The sequence below is a fragment of the Oncorhynchus gorbuscha genome, linkage group LG19, assembly GCF_021184085.1.
Source record: "Oncorhynchus gorbuscha isolate QuinsamMale2020 ecotype Even-year linkage group LG19, OgorEven_v1.0, whole genome shotgun sequence".
NCBI lineage: Eukaryota > Metazoa > Chordata > Actinopteri > Salmoniformes > Salmonidae > Oncorhynchus > Oncorhynchus gorbuscha.
The window spans coordinates 26,939,248-26,948,991 of NC_060191.1; positions in this window are offsets into that span (position 1 = coordinate 26,939,248).

Genomic DNA, 9,744 nt, shown 5'->3' on the forward strand with positions numbered 1-9,744 from the left:
CATTGCCTTTAAATTGTTTAACTTGGGTCAAATGTTTCGGGTAGCCTTCCACAAGCTTCCCACAATAAGTTGGGTGAATTTTGTCCCATTCCTCCTGACAGAGCTGGTGTAACTGAGTCAGGTTTGTAGGCCTCCTTGCTCGCACACGCTTTTTCAGTTCTGCCCACACATTTTCTATAGGATTGAGGTCAGGGCTTTATGATGGCCACTCCAATTCCTTGACTTTGTTGTCCTTAAGCCATTTTGCCACAACTTTGGAAGTATGCTTGGGGTCATTGTCCACTTGGAAGACCCATTTGCGACCAAGCTTTAACTTCCTGACTGATGTCTTGAGATGTTGCTTCAATATATCCACATAATTTTCCTCTCTCATGATGCCATCAATTTTGTGAAGTGCACCAGTCCCTCCTGCAGCAAAGCATCCCCACAACATGATGCTGACACCCCCGTGCTTCACGGTTGGGATGGTGTTCTAGGGCTTGCAAGCCTCCCCCTTTTTCCTCCAAACATAACAATGGTCATTATGGCCAAACAGCTCTAATTTTGTTTCTCCAAAAAGTATGATCTTTGTCCCCATGTGCAGTTGCAATCTGTAGTTTGGCTTTTTTATGGCGGTTTTGGAGCTGCGGCTTCTTCCTTGCTGAGCGGCCTTTCAGGTTATGTTGATATAGGACTCGTTTTACTGTGGATATAGATACTTTTGTACCTGTTTCCTCCAGCGTCTTCACAAGATCCTTTGCTGGTGTTCTGGGATTGATTTGCACTTTTCGCACCAAAGTACGTTCATCTCTAGGAGATAGAACACGACTCCTTCCTGAGCGGTATGACGGCTGTGTGGTCCCATGGTGTTTATACTTGCTTACTATTGTTTGTACAAATGAATGTGGTACCTTCAGGCATTTGGAAATTGCTCCCAAGGATGAACCAGACTCATGGAGGTCTACATTTTTTTTCTGAGATCTTGGCTGATTTCTTCTGATTTTCCCATGATGTCAAGCAAAGAGCCACTGATTTTGAAGGTAGGCCTTGAAATACATCCACAGGTACACCTCCAATTGACTCAAATTATGTCAATGAGCCTATCAGAAGCTTCTAAAGCCATGACATCATTTTCTGGAATTTTCCAAGCTGTTTAAAGGCACAGTCAACTTAGTGTATATAAACTTCTGACCAACTGGAATTGGAATACAGTGAATTATAAGTGAAATAATCTGTCTGTGAACAATTGTTGGAAAAATTACGTGTGTCATGCACAAAGTAGATGTCCTAACCGACATGCCAAAACTATAGTTTGTTAACAAGAATTTTGCGGAGTGGTTGAAAAGCGAGTTTTAATGATTCCAACCTAAGTGTATGTAAACTTCCGACTTCAACTGTATATTACTTGTGCGTATGTTTCAGCCCGCTGTTACCCCACTCCTCACCATCACTGTCCTCCTCGGAATCTCCCTCTGATTCCGTCAGGGAAGCGTCCAATGGATTGTCTCGCTTCGTTGTGACATCACCCCTGTGACAACATCACCATTATAAACTGGGTGGGTTGAGCCCTGAATGCTGATTGGCTGACAGACCGTGTACCACGGGTATGGCAAAACAGTTACTTTTTACTGCTCTAATTACATTGGTAACCAGTTTATAGTTTAGCCATAGTATATTGGCCATATACCACACCCCCTCGTGCCTTATTGCTCAAATAGACACCGACATATTCTTTAAACTGTGGCCTGGGGTGGTCTAATGCTTAGCACCACCCCCTCAGCATAAATATGGAATTGAATTAATTTGATAAGTAAAAGTGTCAGGCTGCTCTAGCCAGAGACAACATTACGTACATTTTAAAAAATGACAGAGGATTAAAACACGATAAAGCCTGAAGGCGTACTTCCATTGTGGTATTTGTGTGTCAGTAGCCTGCTCGCATGGGATCAAATCCCAGTTCCATCGCTGCTTCGGAAGAAACTCTCTTCTCTTCCCTGTTATTCTACACTGTCCTACGTGTTAAACAAACCAACAACCATTCAACTGACCTTGGTTTAGTGTACAGTACATGACGAAGTGAGGATAGGGACACATGAGTGATAGTGAACTTTCTGTCAGGTGCACCCATAAAGAAGCTCTATTACTGCAAATCATTAAATCATCATATTCGTCCATCTAGATGAGTACTGACAGAACGGTGCTTCCCGGAGCTGGGGAGCTGCTCCCACACCGCAAGGGCACAACCCCCGGTGACCCAGCGGTGACCCCCACTGCCCGCAGACGATTCCCAGAGCATCTGCACAGGTCAGCGAGGCCAGGTACCTGCACTGAGGTAGAGAGAACACTGGGAGAGATGGAAGGAGAAAAGGAGGGAGAGAGAGAGAGAGTGGGGAAGGAGAGAAGTAAAGAAAAAAAGTTGATGAAAACCGAAACAGATTTAGAGAACGATGCATTCTACGAACAGCGTGGCTCTATAGGTTGGCAATTGTACCATAATATTCAGGGAACAACCAGTTGTGTTAGTTTTACTCACAGTTCAAGGTCCTTTCCCCATCTGCCTAATCCAAGCATGAGCCAATAATGAGTGAAGCTGCTGTGATTGGTTAGCCTGGACACGGTGCCTGTGGTGATTAGACAGCGGAACGGTAAACATCAGATAGTACACAGATCTGTAAGGTCTAGCACAGTACCGTATTAAACTGGCTCTTCCACACACACACACACACACACACACACACACACACACACACACACACACACACACACACACACACACACACACACACACACACACACACACACACACACACACACACACACACACACACACACACACACACACACACACACACACACACACACACACACGCGGCTTCTCACATATCCTCAAGGATCCCGGGGTTGGCTCTGCCGTAGGCAACGGAGAGCCTGTCACCACGGGGACTGAGGGTTAGACGAACTCCCTGACTCCCGCAGCCCATTACCATTGCATCCCAAGGATGTAACAGCTGCAGGGGGTCGCGGTTGGTGCAGAGCCCCTCCCACACAGACACCCCACCCTCTGCTGAGCTGCTGAACATCAGGGGACCCTGGGACTGTGGAGGATAGATAGGGGGCAGTTGTCATGGAGACAGAATGCAGTGGCTGAATACAATGCATGGATACGGTGTGTGTGTGTGTGTTTGTGTGCATGCATGCTTGCGTGCGTGTGTACGTGGTTTCACATGGTTTTGCATGATTACTGAACAAATGTGGTGATGGTGCTTTCACTGCTTTGGCCAAACTGTGTTGAGCATGTAACACTACATAAATGTAAGAAGTCTTAAATGCCAGGGGAGTCAAAAACATGATTTTCTTGTGTTTTATATATTTCCAGACTATGATGTTTGAATAATACTGTGAAATTGCTCAAATTACGATAATGCCCTTATAATGCTGTTTGAAAAGGCCGCCAAAAATGTCAGCCTGTTTTGGTGGGATGGTGACAAATGAGTTAATAGACCAATAAGAGAGATATAAGAATCTCTTATATCTAAGAATCTCTTATATCTAAGAATCTCTCTACCAATAACAGCTAGTTTTCAGTTTTCCCCTCCCCACTCAGACCATTTCCCAGACAGAATTGTCTCTTTGCTAAGAAGCCATTTCTGTTTCTATTTGACCATTTTAATTGAAAACAATCACAGCAAGGTACTTCATTGTTACCAAGAAATGATTTGATATTGAGATAAATCAGCTGCATGGGACCTTTAAACTATGTATTTAAACAGCTTACGTCCCCAAGGAACCTTACAAAGTATGTATAGCCAAACATGTATAGACCATTTCTGATCCTCTATCCTAGCAAATATAATGCATTTATATTTGAAAGTACTGAAGAACGAGGAAAAGAGCACTGAATACTCTTTTGAACTTCTTTGGAATCTATATATCTAACTTAATAATTTATTTTAAATAATTTATTTCCACACTGCCTACAAGTGTGTAGCCTATAAGGAGGACAAGATATTTGTTCCTTCAGGCAGCATTTTTGTTTCTGCCTCAGCCAATGTATTTGGCGTGACAACAACAACTACGTTGGCCAAAGCACACACAGATCTGGCAAATGTGCGGAAATATTTGCTTTAATTTCAGCAAGGCCTTGATGAAAACACAAGTTTATGTTCATTGGGGCGCACAACAGAAAACAAAAATGATCGTTTGTTATTGGACCAGTTTCAGTCCATTTTCTTCCGTTTGAACACAAATATAGTTATAGGAGCACTATAGCTTAAAAGCCTAGAATGTGACACTATTGGCTCTTGATTATGGCAGCCACCTGCAGGGAGGTCACAGCCTCCTCGTTTGGTTTGATGGATTTGACAGTTGTCCATGGTTTGCCAGCTCCAGGTCTGAACTTTACCCCCATCTACAGACAGACAGAAGGGAGGAGGAGGAGAGAGAGAGAGAGAGAGAGAGAGAGAGAGAGAGAGAGAGAGAGAGAGAGAGAGAGAGAGAGAGAGAGAGAGCGAGACGGACTACGGGAAAAGAGAGAAGGTGAGGGATGGTAAAGAGCAAGAGAGAGCGAGAGAGAGTCAGGGAGAGAAAGAGAGGTTAACTAGGCCTGACAGTTGCTGGCAGACATTACTGATGGCTTGCATAAATACCTGTGATCCTGAGTCTCCTCTCTTGTCTGCCTCTATCAGTCTGACTACACTGTCTACTGCAGGGTTAGGCAACCCTGGTTCTGGAGTGCCGCAGGCACTTCATGTTTTCGATTTAACCAACCTGGAAGACCAGGTGTGTTGAATGTAGGCAATCGCTGAACTGATCAATTAGCTCAGTTGGTCAGGAGTGGTGGCCAGTTGGAACAGAATCATGCAGGGTTGTCTACCCCTGGTCTACTGAGTACCCCCCCCCCCCCCCCACAGAAACTACATCCACGCAAACCTGATCCAGTGATGATGTAGCCATCGCCACGTTAAAGGTATAGATGGACTTTACACACTGGCCTGGACGGAGAGAGGGGAACACTGATTTAATTGTCCACAACACAATTACGTAGGCACATGCAAACACATAGGCACACTCACCCAGACAAAGCTGTAGGGCTCAGACTGTGTGTGTGTGTGTGTGTGTGTGTGTGTGTGTGTGTGTGTGTGTGTGTGTGTGTGTGTGTGTGTGTGTGTGTGTGTGTGTGTGTGTGTGTGTGTGTGTGTGTGTGTGTGTGTGTGTGTGTGTGTGTGTGTGTGTGTGTGTGTGTGTGTGTGTGTGTGTGTGTGTGTGTGTGTGTGTGTGTGTGTGTTGTTGTTATCATTGTACAGTCCATAGTCAGTATGCATATAATTATCATCCATGTTGTTATTGATTTAATATGATATGTTCCCGAGTTCTCGTCTTGGCAATGTAAGCCTGGGCAAAAAAACCTGGAGAGAGTGAGATAGAGATACGGAGAGGGGGAGCGTGGGAGGAGAGACAGAAAGGGCAGAGAAGTTCAAGTAGTGGAATGATCCCTCCTTCAGTCAGAATGAGAGTAACCCAGAGTGTCTGCTGCTAGTTCTCTCCGTGGATTTGACCTGATGAACTAAAACTATAATTACACAGCCTGAAATCAGGATGCCTGACTGAGGGTGTGTGTGTGTGTGTGTGTGTGTGTGTGTGTGTGTGTGTGTGTGTGTGTGTGTGTGTGTGTGTGTGTGTGTGTGTGTGTGTGTGTGTGTGTGTGTGTGTGTGTGTGTGTGTGTGTGTGTGTGTGTGTGTGTGTGTGTACACGTTCTACTATACTTGTGAGTACCGGAAGTCCTCACACGAATAGTAAACCGGTCCTCACTTGTATACAGGCTATTTTAGGCTTAGGGTTTAGGGTAAGGGTTAGAATTAGGGATTAGTGGTTAGGTTTAGGGTTAGAATTAGGGGTTAGGATTAGGGTTAGGAGTTAGGGTTAGTATAGTAAGACATAGCTCTGTGTGTGTGTGTGTGTGTGTGCGTGTGTGCGTGTGTGCGTGTGTGCGTGTGTGCGTGTGTGCGTGTGTGTGTGTGCGTCCATTCCCTACCTAGTCTCCTACAGTACTCAGGCGGAGGGGCAAGCTGCTCTGTTGCCGTAGGAACAGTCACACAACTTTACTGTTGTGTCTCGACTGAGAGAGAGAGAAATAGAGAGAGAGAGAGAGATGGCGAGAACATCGGAGAGGGATGAAATGAGTGTGAGAGAGAGAGCGACAGAGAGAGACCGTGAGAGTGAGAGCAGACAAGGTTCAAGTAGCTCAATAACACTCCGTTCAGGCGAGAATGGCTCTCAGTGGTAGAGGAGAAAGTTAGCATGTCAGAGTTACAGAGAGAGGAGGAGGGAGAGAGAAAGTGATTCATTGAATTGTTCACAGTTATGAGATCTGTTATTAAATCAGAGAATGACTCCTTCACCAGGTTGTCAACGGCAACCACACAGGTGATGATGTCACTGTGACCCTCCATCGTCCTCAAGCGAAACTTGGCTTTCTCCCATGATGCTTTGAGAGATGTAAACACGGCATCTAAAAAAAAGGGACCCATCATAATCACCCAAGTCTTGCGTGAACTTTTTTACGTTTGTTTTTAGAAAGGGACAAATTCAGACTTGCACGCCTTTCCTATGCACTTCTCAGTAGTTGGTATTCAGATGTGTGTGCGCAACGCGCTTTGTGCAGGTGCATAACAGGCTTTTTGTCAGGATTCTAGCAGCCGTATTTAGCACTCACTGAAGTTTATTTGGTGCTTTATCTGGGTAGCCGGAAAGTAGTGCACTGCAGTAGTCTAACCTAGAAGTAACAAAAGCATGGATACATTTTTTCTGCATCATTTTTGGACAGAAGGTTTCAGATTTTTGCAATGTTACGTAGATGGAAAAAAAAGCTGTCCAGAGTAACACGAGGTACTTCACAGTTTTATTTGAGACGACTGTACAACCATAAAGATTAATTGTCAGATTCAACAGAAGATCTCTTTGTTTCTTGGGACCGAGAACAAGCATCTCTGTTTTGTCCGAGTTTAAAAGTAGAAAGTTTGCAGCCATCCATTTCGTTATGTCTGAAACACAGACTTCTAGCGAGGGCAATTTTGGGGCTTCACCATGTTTCATTGAAATGTACAGCTGTGTGTCATCCGCATAGCAGTGAAAGTTAACATTATGTTTTCGATTGACATCCCCAAGAGGTAAAATATATAGTGAAAACAATAGTGGTCCTAAAACGGAACCTTGAGGAACACTGAAATTTACAGTTGATTTGTCAGAAGACAAACCATTCACAAGGACAAACTGTAATCTTTCAGACAGATAAGATCTAAACCAGGCCAGAACTTGTCCGTGTAGACCAATTTGGGTTTCTAATCTCTCCAAAAGAATGTGGTGATCGATGGTATCAAAAGCAGCACTAAAGTCTAGGAGCACGAGGACAGATGCAAAGCCTCGGTCTGATGCCATTAAAAGGTAATTTACCACCTCTACAAGTGCAGTTTCAGTGCTATGATGGGGTCTGAAGCCAGACTGAAGCATTGTGTATACATTGTTTGTCTTCAGGAAGGCAGTGAGTTGCTGCGCAACAGCCTTTTCTAACATTTTTGAGAGGAATGGAAGATTCAATATAGGCCGATAGTTTTTAAAATATTTTCTGGGTCAAAGTTTGTCTTTTTCAAGAGAGGCTTTATTACTGCCACTTTTAGTGAGTTTGGTACACATCCGGTGGATAGAGAGCCGTTTATTATGTTCAACATAGGAGGGCCAAGCACAGGAAGCAGCTCTTTTAGTAGTTTAGTTGGAATAGGGTCCAGTATGCAGCTTGAAGGTTTAGAGGCCATGATTATTTTCATCATTGTGTCAAGAGATATAGTACTAAAACACTTGAGTGCACTGCATCTCAGTCCAAGATGCGTCACTACAGTCCCTGGTTCAAATCCAGGCTGTATCACATCCGGCCATGATTGTGAGTCCCTTAGGGCGGCACACAATTGGTCCACCATCATCCGGGTTTGGCCGGTGTAGGCGTCATTGTAAATAAGAATTTGTTCTTTAACTGACTTGCCTAGTTAAATAAAATGTTTTATAATAATAATATCATAAAGAATAAGACAGGGAGGGACCTGGGCAAGTACCCACAAAGCATCTCAGAGTAGGTGCTGATCTAGGATCTGTCTATACAATCTTATTCAGTACTACCTAAAAGGCTAAACTAATCCTAGATCAGCACTCCTATTCTGGGACACTTTGTGAATTCCGGCCTGATAATGGACATTTGGGAGAGACTAAAACAGCCATGGTTGACTCATCACTTCTCTAACCTTAGTTGATCAATAGTTACTGTACACGTATTTGTCAGCTCTAGAGCGTGCAACTAATTCTGTTTTTAAGAAACAGACAGATCAGGCTTGTGTTCAGTAGGCACGAAGCAGAAGAAAACTGAAACAGGTAGGTACGATCTGAACTTATGAAATGGTTGTTTTGGTTTGTTGTTGTGAAGCGTTTTGCAACAGTGTGCCCGCAATGGGCCCTAATGAACACAACCCAAGTGGGAAGGACAGATTGAAACTATTTGTGATATGATTTCTGGGAGCCTACCAAGTTGTTTCCATATTTCCTTTCCTTCAATCACAGTACATTTGTGAGATACCAATGAGTATGAGAATGTGTCTACATTATCTTACAAACCCTAGTTTAAAGATAACCCCACCTTCCTGGTTTTCCTTGGGGCTTGTGTCGGTCACAGCTAGACAGGAGCTCTGACTGCTCTCCCCCTGCTCCTGTCTCTCTCCGTCCTCCCGTCTCCTCCCTTCTTCCTGTCTCTCCTTTCGTTACCGTCTCCTTCTGACTGCCAGTCTTCTTTTGTCTGCCTGTCGGCTCTGCTTCTCCCTTGGGTATCTTGGGGATTTTGGGGATCTTGGTAGGAGAGGGACTGTGCGATGGAAGAGCCTCAGAGGTGGCTCCACTGTGCCCGAGCAACAACAAAAGACACACCAAATACCTAGAGTGAATTGACAGTGCAGTCACATTCAGGAAAACATCACGTGCACAGACATATAGGACAGTACATAGGCTAAGCCATAGACACACAAGCAAGCTTACGAACAATGATAATCCTTTATTACATTTCTATAGCACTTTTCATTACAAGTATAATCTCAGAGTGCATAAATATACATTTGGAAATTTCCCCTGGTATTCCCTCGATATTCCAAAGCCCTGGGAGAGTGTGCCCAGTCGTGATTGTGTGGAAGGAATCCCTAAGTGATGGCTACATGACTTACTATCCCCTCTACTACTCCAATACATTAGGATGCCTTGAAAGAAAGACTTTGACCTATGTCGGCAAGACTCAAGCCAGATCAAAGCATCAAAGTGAATGTTACAGTTTGTGAACAGGGATGCTAATCTCCCCTATCGCCCTCTATCTCTCCCTCCCTCTCTCTCTCTTTTTCCTTACACTTTTTCATCTCCTCATGTTTTCCTTCTCCCACAATCCCTGGAGTTTGCTGGGGGCCAGAAAGCTGCAGCAGAAGTTCAGCCAATCTGGTGCGAAGCTCCGCCTTCCTGAAGACCTGAAGATGGGGGAGGGGGAGGGGCAGGGGGGGGCTTAGAACATCATTTAGGTTAATAATGACATGCAACGACCGTAGAAATCTCCCTGGGTACGTCGCAATAGTCTCACGTCGCCCCTCCTTCATCCGGACGGATCTGAGAAGAGATGGATTGATAAAAGACATCCTTAGACATCCATCCGTTATAGTACTGTCACCGATCCTATGTCTTTCCAGATCAGA